The 12,054-nt window shown below is 47.3% G+C and overlaps 1 non-coding gene across 1 annotated transcript; it reads left to right on the top strand.

Annotated features, from left to right (window-relative positions):
• The first annotated feature begins 4,294 nt into the window (after positions 1-4,294).
• LOC112585292 lies at positions 4,295-4,398 on the top strand. Its single transcript, XR_003109768.1, has one exon. It is a non-coding gene; the product is annotated as a U6 spliceosomal RNA (small nuclear RNA).
• The last annotated feature ends 7,656 nt before the right edge of the window (positions 4,399-12,054 follow it).

The raw sequence follows: 12,054 nt of genomic DNA, 5'->3' as shown, positions 1-12,054 counted from the left end.
GTGTCTGGAGCCAAGAATGGAGCCTGACAGAGCAGGGGCCTCAGGCATAAACAAGTGTGTGGACCAGACACTCGGTCCACATTAGCCACACTTCGGGCCATGCATGAGGTATGCAGCCACCTCTGCAGGGAGGACTCAAGCTCAGAAGTTTGGGTGGGTGCTGAAAATGAAAAAGAAAGGAGGCCTTTTTTTGTTTTTGGCCATAATGTACAGCAGATGGGATCACAGTCCCCTGACCAGGGATCAAATCTGTGCCCCCTGCAGTGGAAGTGCAGAGTCTTAACCACTGGACCACCAGGGACATCCCAGGATTTTTTTTTTTTTAATTGCAGAGGTTGAAAAAAAAAAAAATAGTGGTTGATGTCCAAGAGCATGACCTCAGAAGGAATCAGCTAAAGGAGAGGGCAAACCTGGAGAATGGAGTCCATCAGATCTTCAGATGTCTTAAAAAGGTGGGATCATGAAGAAGGTAGCCCTTTGGACTGAGTGTTCCCGAGCTTCTGGATCGTGGAGGCTGGGGCCTCCCTGGACTGTAAGACAAGAAATGTCAGCCTGGGCTGCTGGACCCCTCAGGGAACAATGATGTTTTCCAGGTTCATCCATGTGGTGGCTTGTAAATATTTCACCTGTTTTTACATTTCATTGTATGGATATGCCACCACTAACTGACCAAAGGTTTACACCTATGTTTCTTTCTAAGAGTTAAATAGTTTTAACACTTGCATTTAGGTCTTTGACCCATCTGAATTAATCTTTGTGTAAGGTATTATATGTGGATTTCGGGGGCTCCCTGGTGGCTCAGATGGTAAAGAATCTGCTTGCACTGTGGGAGACCCGGATTCGATCCCTGGGTTGGGAAGATCCCTGGTGATTCCTCAATGGATGGACATTTGAGTGTCCCAGAAGTGGAAACACACTTTTTGCCGGTTATAAATAATGCTGCTGTGTACATTTGTGCACAGGTTTTTGTGTGGACATAATTTTTTTAAGCAGAGTCCAGGAATTCTTTTTTTTTGGCTGTGCTGGGTCTTCATTGCTGCACAAGGGCTTTCTCTAGTTACAGCGAGTGGAGGCTCCTCTCTAGTTGCGGTGCACAGGTTTCTCATTGTGGTGGCTTCTCTTGCTGCAGAGCACAGGCCATAGGGCACACAGGCTTCAGTAGCTGTGATACATGGGCTCAGTTCCTTCGAGGCAGGTGGAATCATCCTGGGCCAGTGATGGAAACCACCTCCCCTGCATTGGCAGGTGGATTCTTAACCACTGGACCACCAGGAAAGTCCTGGACATGTTTTCCTTCTCTTAGTTATATACCTAGGAATGAAATTGCTGGGTCATATTTTTACTCTGTGTTTAACTTTTTGAGGAAACACTGAAGTATTTTCAACAGTGGCTGCACCATTTTGCATTCCCACCAACACTGGGAATTTTCCACATCCCCACTAACATTTATTTTCTGGTTTTTTGAACAGTGTTATCTTATTGAAGTTCTGATTTCATTTCCTTAACAGTTAATGATGTTGAACATCTTTTCAGTGGGCTATTTGTATATCTTCTTGGAGAAATGTCTATTCAAATCATTCAGCTCATTTAAAAAATATTTTATTTTTATTTATTTATTTGTCTGTGTGGGATCTTTAGTTACAGCATGCAAAGTCTTAGTTGCAGCATGTGGGATCTAGTTCCCTGACCAGGGATTGAACCTGAGCCCTCTGCATTGAGACCTTGGAGTCTCAGCCACTGGACCACCAGGGAAGTCCTGGCTCATTTCTAAATTGGTTTACATCTTTTTGTTACTGAGTTGTGAAAATTCTTTATATATTCTGGATACTGTCAGATCTATGATTTGCAAATATTTCCCCCGTTCTGTAGCTTGCTTCTTACTTTCTTGATAGTGTCTTTTGATACACAAAGGTTTTAATTTGGATGACATCAAATGTATTTATTTTTTTCTTTTCGTGCTTGTGCTTTTGGTGTCCTACTTAAAAGACAGTTGTCTAATCCCAGGTCTTGAAGATTTACACCCATGTTTCCTTCTAAGAGTTTAACAGTTTTGGCTCTTACATTTCTGTCTTGGATCCATCTGAGTTGATTTTTGTGTAAGCTGTGGCATGTGGATAGCCACTTGTCCTAACACCTTTGGTTGAAAAGATGTCATTTTCACCTAAGTCATAACAACTGTCAACAGATCACTTCAAAACTGTCAGAAATGTGGTGTTTTTAGAAAATGTTTTCCAATGTCATGGCCATCCAGCACACTGCCTCACCCTTGGCTGTGCTTCTTGTTATCTTAAAATATTATATATATATATATATATATATATATATATATATATATACCCTTAGGGTATGGTCAGGGCTGTCAAAACTGCTGCTTTAGCTGAGCTCAAACCTAGCTAGGATTGGGAAAACAAAATTCCCATGTCAGCGTGAAAACTTCAATCTGTCTGCTGCTGTGGAACTAGGACTCCAGACATGTAATACCAGGGGCCACAGGGGTGGAAAGGACCCCAAGCCCTCCCCCAGCTTTCAGCACCCCTGGCACAAGAGCAAAGTGACCCTCCATCCAACATCCTAGGGTGAAAGTCAGGGCTAGGATAGGGTGAGGCAAGAGAGGACTGCCAGGCAAAAAATGTAATGAGATTCTCAATCCTGCTCTCTCATCCCGTCTGCTCCATGGGCAGAAGGTAAGCTAGTAGTTCCAGTAGTCAGGTACCGATGTGAGAGTTGGCCCATAAAGTAGGCTGAGCACCAAAAATTTGATGCTTTCGAACTGTGGTGGTAGAGAAGATTCTTGAGAGTCCCTTGGACAACAAGGAGATCAAACCAGTCAATCCTAAAGGAAATCAACCCTGAATATTCTTTGGAAGGACTGATGCTGAAGCTGAAGCTCCAATACTTTGGCCACCTGATGTAAAGAGCTGACTCACTTGAAAAGACCCTGATGCTGGGAACAATTGAGGGCAGGAGGAGAAGGGGGCAACAGAGGACGAGCTGGTTGGATGGCATCACTGACTCAACAGACACGAATTTGAGCAAACTCCAGGAGACAGTGGAGGACAGAGGAGCCTGGCGTGCTGAAGTCCATGGGGTCGCGAAGAGTTGGACAGGAATTTGCGGCAGAACAACAGTCGGGGCTCTTGGGGGTGGGCTAGGGCTGCTTTTAGCCACCAGGGGGCACTGCGGGAGCTGCCCTGAGCCCCTTAGTCTCTCTGCTTGATCCTGCCTGCTGGGCCCATCCCGCTGGCTCTAACGCTGGCCAGCCTCCCAGCTCTCCCCTCCAGCCCCAGTTGACTCTACTCTGTGGCTGACTCAGGGGCCCGTGATTGGGGCCAAGCTGGTCCAGAGCTCTGGGCAAAGCTTGGTGAGTAGAGCTGTCACTGGGTGAAGGGAAATTTCCAGACAGCAGGTCCCTTCTGCTCTTCCCTTGTTGCACAGATGCTGTGTTGAGGCCACTCCAGAGGCCACCACAGAGGCCACTGCAGCATCAAGGGGACATGGCCCCAGGGACCTTGTCCTGGCTTGTTTTGCTCTCTGAACTTTTTAGGATGCATGTCCCTCCCTTCAATTTCATTAATGTTGAGGACTTTTGTTTAGTCTTTCCAGGGATGAAGGAAACAAGAAGGAAACAGGCAGAGAGACACACCTCATGTTTTGCTGTGCTTCCCCTAAAACCAAACTCTGGGGTCAAGCCGTGGGTCTCAGCTCTCCTGCCCCAGCCTCCTGGGGCCTCAGCCCAGCATGGGCATGTTGGGCATCACCGGAAAAACAGCATAGGAGCACTGGGGTGGCTCTTTTTGGGCGATGCCGGCAGGCAGGCTGGAAAGGAGCAGGGCCCAGATGGCTGCACGGGGAGGACGAGTCCAGGAGCACCTGCCCCTGAGGAAACCACCGGCCCCTGGACGCCTCTGTGCTCAGACGGCAGTTCGAGCTGGGAATTTCCCACACCCTGAGTGACAGCACCTGTTTCCAGGGCTGCCCTGGGGTTGGGTTTCTGGCCTTGAAGTCTGCTCTGCTCTGCTCTCTGTTCCTCTCTGATTTCATTCAGGGGAAGCAGCAGTGACTTGAGAGACAAGGAGGCCTGGTGTGGGGAGGGATAGTCTGGGGTTGGGTGGGGTGGGGGGGCAGTGATCATATCCTTTAGTCTCTCCCTTCTGGCATCAGGCTCACACCTTCCCCCAGCCTTTCCAGAATGTTGGTCCCACCTTATCTGTCAACATCAGATGCAACCAGCCTCCAGACAAAAGGTGCTGAAGTACTTGACAGAAAGAGCCCGTGGCATCAAAAGATTTTTGCAGCACTCGCTTCAGCAGCACAAATACTAAAATTGGAATGACACAAAGATTAGCATGGCCCCTGCACGAGGATGACACCCAGACTGGTGAAGTGCTCCATATTTGGGGGTCATTGGTAAAGATGTAGATGGACCTAGAATCTGTCATACAGAGTGAAGTAAGTCAGAAAAAGTAGTATCGGGTATTTAAGCATGGATATGCAATCCAGAAAACTGGTACAGATGAACCTATTCCCAGGGCAGGAATAGAGATGCGGATGTACAGAACCGACATGTAGACACAGCAGGTGAAGGAGAGGGTGGGATGAACCAGGAGATTAGGATTGACATATATACACCACCATGTGTAAAATAAATAGCTAGTGTGAACCTGCTACAAAGCACAGGAAGCTCAACTCGGTGCTCTGTGATGACCTAGAGGGTGGGATGGAGGTCATAGACGGTTAGATATATATACATATATTTGTATATACACGTATAGCTGGGCTTCCCAGGTGGCACAGTGGTAAAGAATCCACCTACCAATGCAGGAGACTCAAGAGACTCGAGTTCAATCCCTGGGTCAGGAAGATCCCCTGGAGAAGGAAATGGCAACCCACTCTAGTATTGCCTGGAAAATCCCATGGACAGAGGAGCCTAGCAAGCTCCATGGTGTTGCAAAGAGTCAGACATGACTGAACGACTAAGTGCACACACACACATATAGCTGATTCATTTCACTGCATAGCAGAAACTAACACAATGCTGTAAAGCACTTATACTCCAATAAGAAAATATATAGCTGGACTTCCCCGGTGGTCCGGTGGTTAAGAATCTGCCTGACAATGCAGGGGACACGGGTCTGATGCCACATGCCAACTAAGCCTGTGTGCCACAACTACTGAGCCGGAGCTCTAGAGCCTGTGAGCAATAACTTCTGAAGCCCAGGTGCCCTAGGGCCCATGGTCTGCAACAAGAGAAGCCACCACAATGGTGCTTGGGCTAAAGCACCACAGCTAGAGAGTAGCCCCCATTCCTTACAACTAGAGAAAGCCCATGGGCAGCAATGAAGACCCAGAGCAACCAAAAATAAATTAACTAAATTTTAAAAAATTATAATAATAAAATTTTAAAAATCTGGCTAAATAGAAAAAAATTAAAAAATAAAAGACCCTTGTCTCTGGCCAGCTCCTCCATAAGATCTAGAAATATTAGCACTGGAGGACTCTGAATCCTGGAGCAGAAATAGAGATACCGGCCAAAAGAGCAGAGACTTGACCCTCACTTGTCTGGCTTCCCTGGTGGCTCAGACAGTAAAGAGTCTGCCTGCAATGAAGGAGACCCAAGTTTGATTCCTGGGTTGGGAAGATCCCTTGCAGAAGGAAATGGCAACCCACTCCAGTATTCTTGCCTAGAAAATCCCACTGATGGAGGAGCCTGGCAGGCTACAGTCCATGGGGTTGAAAACAGTCGGACATGACTGAGTGACTTCACTTCTTTTCTCTGGCCTCAGGGGAGGCTGTGTACTGGGGGCTCGCAGTTTGGGGTGCGGCCCCCCCTGGTGAAAGAAGACCATTTGCTCAGCTTAATCCACTGATTAACATAGGATTCATGTCTCCATTCCCACTTCAAGTGACCTTGGAATACAGAGACTTAGTAATTAACCACTGATCCCAAGTGTTGGAATCCAAAACGAAACACCCCTGCGCTTGCGGGTGTCCTTTGTCTTAACCGCACCTGCCAAATAAGGGCGACCGACTCTATTCACAAAGCTTACTGCGCATTCATACAAGGGTGTAGGGAGCTCTTCAAGGTTGTTGGCACAGGAGATTTGGAACAAAATCCCCCGATAAACTGTACATAGACTGGGGGTGACATGTCATCAGACAGCCCTTGAGATCTTGGGGTGTAGCTTTTGCCAGAAATGATGTCTGGGACTTCACTGGCTGTCCAGTGGTGAAGACTCCATGCTTCCAATGCAGGGGGCACGGATTTGACACCTAGTCAGGGAAGTGAGATCCTGTCTGCTGCACAGCGTGGCAAAAAAATTTTTTTTAATTTAAAAAAGAAATGATGTCTGTTACCTACAAGCCCACAACAGAGCAGCTGCATCTGTCAAACCAACAGTGATGCTGGAAATTCATGCAGGCACTTCCACAGACTAGCTCCCTCCCTTGATCTCTTTTTCTCTATAAGGGATTTCTCCTCCATCTCCTCTTCTTCCTCCTCCACCCCTAGACGTTACGAGGAAACATCTGTGGGATAACAAAAAATAATAAAAGTTTACAAGATACCAAGCTTATAAAGTTTTGTGTACAAGTCCCTGTCATGGTTCCTGCCTCCTCTGAGATGGTGGATGGAAGCTTTGTTCACTTGTCTCTAGTTGTCTCCTTCCTAGAAGGATGAGGAGCACCTAGGGTGACTGCAGAGGAGGTGGAAGGAAACACACGGAGGGCACCCTGGGCTCTGCTGAGGGTCCCACACTCTGGGGCTGATTTGATCCAAAGGAGAAAGCAAAGGCCAGTGCTTGTTCACCTGGCCTCTTCTTTCTTCTTTTTTTTTTAAATTAAATTATTTATTTGGCTGGGCTGGGTCTTAGCTGCAGCATGAGGGATCTAGTTCTCTGACCAGGGATTGAACCCAGGCCCCCTGCATTGGGAACGCAGAGCCTTAACCACTGGACCACCAGGGAAGTCCCCTTCTGAGTTTTTTTAAGCACCTGGGTCAGGACCTTGTCAAGGATTGAATTTTATTTTATTTGGCCACATCACAAGGCTTGTGGGACCTTAGTTCCCAGACCAGAGATGGAAACCGGGCCCTTGGCAGTGAAAGCATGGAGTCTTAATCACTGGACTGCCAGGAAATTACCAGGGGCCTGATTTTTTTTTTTAAGACATACCTTAAAAAAAATTATTTATGTATGTATTTATTTTTGGCTGTGCTAGGTCTACATTGCTGTGTGGGTTTTCTCTTATTGCAGAGAGTGGGGTCTGCTCTTCATCTCAGCGCTCAGGGTTCTCATTGCAGAGGTTTCTCTTGTTGTAGAGCTTGGATTCTGGGCTGCAGGGACTCAGTAGTTGTAGTGGAAGGGCTTAGTTACTCCAAGGCATGTGAGGTCTTCCTGGACCAGGGATCAAACCTGTGTCCCTTGCATTGGCAGGTGGATTTACTGGACCACCAGGGAAGTCCTAGAGGGTAGATTTTAAAGGTAAACACAGTTTATGGAGCAGAGACAAGCTGAAGCTAAGTACTATTGTATTTTTTAGTTGCTAAGTTGTGTCCAACTCATTTGCGACCCTGTGGACTGTGGCCCTCCTGGCTCCTCTGTCCATGGAATTCTCCAGGCAAGAATACTGGAGTGGGTTGCCATTTCCTCCTCTAAGGGATCTTTCTCATTCAGTGATCAAAGCCGAGTCTCCTGAATTGGCAGGCAGATTCTTTACCACTGAGTCAACTGGCAAGCCAAAATACTGCTGAAGTATACATCCTGGGGAGGGCTGGGATGGTGCTTCAGAGGCTTGATGGACCAGCTGGTGGCAGTGTGGAGTCTGGAGAGAACATGGATTTAGAGTCCGCTTGGTTCAGGACTTTTCATTTGCAAATGTCAGTGAGCAATTCAAATCTCAAACCAAAAACAGAGAAGGCAATGGCACCCAACTCCAGTACTCTTGCCTGGAAAATCCCATGGATGGAGGAGCCTGGTGGGCTGCAGTCCATGGGGTCGCTAAGAGTCAGACACAACTGAGCGACTTCACTTTCACTTTTCACTTTCATACATTGGAGAAGGAAATGGCAACCCACTCCAGTATTCTTGCCTGGAGAAGCCCAGGGATGGGGGAGCCTGGTGGGCTGCCATCTATGGGGTCGCACAGAGTCAGACACGACTGAAGTGACTTAGCAGCAGCAGCAGCAAACCAAAAAGAACATTTACTGGCTTATGGCTTCAGGCAGGGCTGAATCCAGAAGCTGAAAGACAGTCACCAGTACTCAGTAGCTCTCCATCTCTCCACTCTGCTGTCCTGTGCTGGCTTTACCCACTGTCAGGCTCTCCAGGTTTGGTGGCCCCCACATGTTTATGTTCAGCTCAGCTGCCCCAGCTTTCCTCTCCCAACTGTTCCAGCCAAAATCCTAAGCCTGATTCTTATTGGCTTGAATTGTGTCACCTGCCCATCTGTAAGCCAATCATTGAGGGTGAAATTACTTCCTGGGCCTGAGTCACATGTTTACCCCAGATTCTGGGACCAGGTTAGTCTCACTCAACAGTGTGAGCTGGGACCTCCCCAGTGGCCCAGTAGCTAAGACTCTGGACTCCAAATGCTGCTGGTTGGAGTTTAATCCCCGGTCAGGAAACTAGATCTTACATGACGCAACTAAGAATTTCCACACTGCAACTAGAGATTCTGAATGCTGCAACTAAGACCCAGCACAGCCAAATAGATAAACATTAAAAAAAAAAAAAAAAATGCCCACACAATATGAACTAAAATTAAGGGGCATTTCCCAAAGGAAGATGCAACTAAAAAAAGGGTGAATGGATGGTAGGCAAAAACTTCACAGACTCTCTCAGAGCAGCAACTTCTGCCACTACCTGGCTGTGTGACTTTGTCCAGGCCCCTTATCTTCTCTGAGCCTCAGCTGGAAACACAACTTGTTTCAGTCTTCATGTCCTTTCCTTTATAAAAACAAGGATGTGACAGAGGTATCCTGGGGCTCCTACTGTATTTGAAACCTCCATTTGACTAGATTATGAGGTGATTTATTAAGAATTCGGTTCCTTTGGCCTTGATAAGCAAAGGATGAGGAAGAGGAATGGAAACAATGATGCTGGACAAGCATCAGAGTTTGCTTCCCCTTACGTTTCTTTAGAAGCGTTCAGCAAAGGGAAGGACAAAGTGGAGCCTGGATGAGCAGGAGGCCCAGCTCAGGGTACAGGGGAGCAGGCAGCCCTGTCAAGGTCCTGGCCTGGCTGAATTTGTGTTAGAATCTCAGTTCACCCTCTGGGGCCTTGGAGCACTCAGGGCTGAGCACAGATGGAGTCTGGCACCTCCATCTGGCCCTCTGTTCTTCTTGGGAAGGCCTGAGCCAAGGGGTCCTTACCTGTTTGCAAGGCATCTGGACAAGGTAGTGTGTTGGTTTCAGGGTCCCAGGCACAGCTGGTCCCTGAGCACAGTTCTGAGAGGTGGCTACTTTCCCTTGGAGCCCTCAGGGCACTGCTGAAAGCTGGCCTGTGTGCAACTGACAGCTGACCTATTTATGAGTAACCTTTCTTTACCACCACTCTGCTGGTAACAAGGCTGGATGCATCGTGGTTCAGAAGAGGTGAGGGACGACCCATCACTCCTTCTGTTTCCCAGTGACTCAAAACCGGTTTGCCTGGAGCTGTGAATAAAGCCCCAGATTCTTCCAGCTACTCCTCCCAACATCTCTCTTCCCTTCCTGGCATCACTTATAGGAGGGTTTCTTTGCTGTTATGCTTATCACAGTTTCCTATAGAGTTGTTTTTTAAAATTTTTATTGGTATACAGTTGACCTACAATGCTTTGTTAGTTTCAGGTGTACAGTAAAGTGAATCTGTTATACATTTACACATATCTATTTTTAAAATTCTCTTCCCATATAGGTCTTTACAGAGTATTGAGTCGAGTTCCCTGTGCCATTCAGTGAAGTGAAGTGAAGTCACTCAGTCGTGTCCGACTCTTTGCGACCCCATGGACTGTAGCCTACCAGGCTCCTCTGTCCATGGGATTTTCCAGGCAAGAGTACTGGAGTGGAGTGCCATTTCCTTCTCCAGGGGATCTTCCTGACCCAGAGATTGAACCCGGGTCTCCCACCTTGTAGACAGACGCTTTACCATCTGAGCCATGAGTGCCATACAGTAGGTCCTTATTAATTATCTCTTTTATGTATTATACTGTATATATTTCAATCCCAATCTTCCAATTTATCCATCCCCTCTCCCATAGAGTTTTATTCTCAAAGTGTATCAGTGTGACCTTTCCTGAACAGTCACTAGCCATCACATGCATGCATGCTGCGTGCTATGTCGCTTAGTCATGTATGACTCTTGTGACCCCATGGACTGTTGCCAGCCAGGCTCTTCTGTCCATGGGATTCCCCAGGCAAAAATACTAGAGTGGGTTGTCATTTCCTACTCCAGGGGATCTTCCCAACCCAGGGATGAAACCTGTGCTCTTCTGTCTCCTGCATTGGCAGGCAGGTTCTTTACCTCTTGCGTCACCTGGGAAGCCCCTAAGCCATCACACTAAAAATGAGAAGCGACTAAAAATGGAAGAGAAAATACATGGAAACATGAACCATTATTTAAGAAGAAAAAACTGACCACCCTTCTGGTTCCAGTTACTAGGGGGTCTTTGCTCTGCTGAGCTCACTGTGTCTGCTCCCAGAGGACTCAGCCCACCGTCCCTCTAACTGTTGGTCTTTGGGACCCACTTCCCGACTTTCCATCTGTTGCCTCCCACCAACTCTCTGCCACCTCGGTCCTCAGTCCACAGCTGGGGGTGGGGGTGCAAGGCAGTAGCACCATCCCTGAAACAATGTTTGCAAGTCAGATGGTGGCTGCGGCCATGAAATTCAAAGAAACTTGCTTCTTGGAAGGAGAGCTACGGCAAAACTAGGCAGCGTATTAAAAAGCAAAGACATCATTTTGCTGACAAAGGTCCGTATAGTCAAAGCTGTGGTTTTTCCAGTAGTCATGTTCAGATGTGAGAGTTGGACCATAAAAAAGGCTAAGCGCTGAAGAACTGGTGTTTTCAAATTGTGGTGTTGAGAGTCCCTTGGACTGCAAGGAGATCAAAGCAGTCAATCATAAAGGAAATCAGTCCTGAATATTCATTGGAAGGACTGATGTTGAAGCTGAAGCTCCAATACTTTGGCCACCTGATGGGAAGAGCCAACTCACTGGAAAAGACCCTGATGCTGGGAAAGATTGAAGGCAAAAGGAGAAGGGGGAGGCAGAAGATGAGACAGTTAAACAGCATCACTGACTCAATGGACATGAGTTTGAGCAAACTCCAGGAGATAGTGGAGGACAGGGAAGCCTGGTGTGTTGCAGTCCTTAGGGTTGCAAAGAGTTGGACACAACTCAGCGGCTGAGCAACAGCATGACTTACCTTTGTTCCAATATTGACAGGTCACAAAGCTCATTCACTACACTACCTGTTCTACTTAGCCCACCAGTAACAGTGGTGGTGGGGGTGGAGGTTTAGTCACTAAGTTGTGTCTGACTCTTGTGATTCCATGGACAGAGGAGATTGTCAGGCTACAGTCCATGGGATTCTCCAGGCAAGAATACTGGAGTGGGTGGCCATTTCCTTATCCAGAGGATCTTCCCAACCCAGGAATTGAACCCAGGTCTCCTGCATTATAGGAGGACTCTTTACCAACTGAGCTACAAGGGAAGCCCACCGGTAACAGTGGTTCCTACCATTTTTACTTCTTTTTCCTGGAGGATTGGCTGAAGGAATTGATTGACAAAGGACTTGAGTTAGTTACAAATGGGTTAAAGTTTGTGATCTCTGTAGTTCCGCCTTTGGGTGAACTGGTCCACTAGTTAAGGAAGCAAGATAGGATCTTGAAAGTCTTGAACTATTTATATCTGTGCTTTTCTTTTTCTGGCTTCCTTTGCAACTCCTCCCTTAAGAGAAGGCATCAGAGTTGCTGGAGGCACAGAAGGAAAGCAAACGCAGAGAAACAATCAATAGCCCCTTGGGCCGGACTCAGCAGGAAAAATCTAGGGAAGCAGCAGAGTCACACTGAGAGACTCA

The sequence above is a fragment of the Bubalus bubalis genome, chromosome 5, assembly GCF_019923935.1.
Source record: "Bubalus bubalis isolate 160015118507 breed Murrah chromosome 5, NDDB_SH_1, whole genome shotgun sequence".
Classification (NCBI taxonomy): Eukaryota; Metazoa; Chordata; class Mammalia; order Artiodactyla; family Bovidae; genus Bubalus; species Bubalus bubalis.
This window is presented reverse-complemented; position numbering and strand designations above follow the sequence as displayed.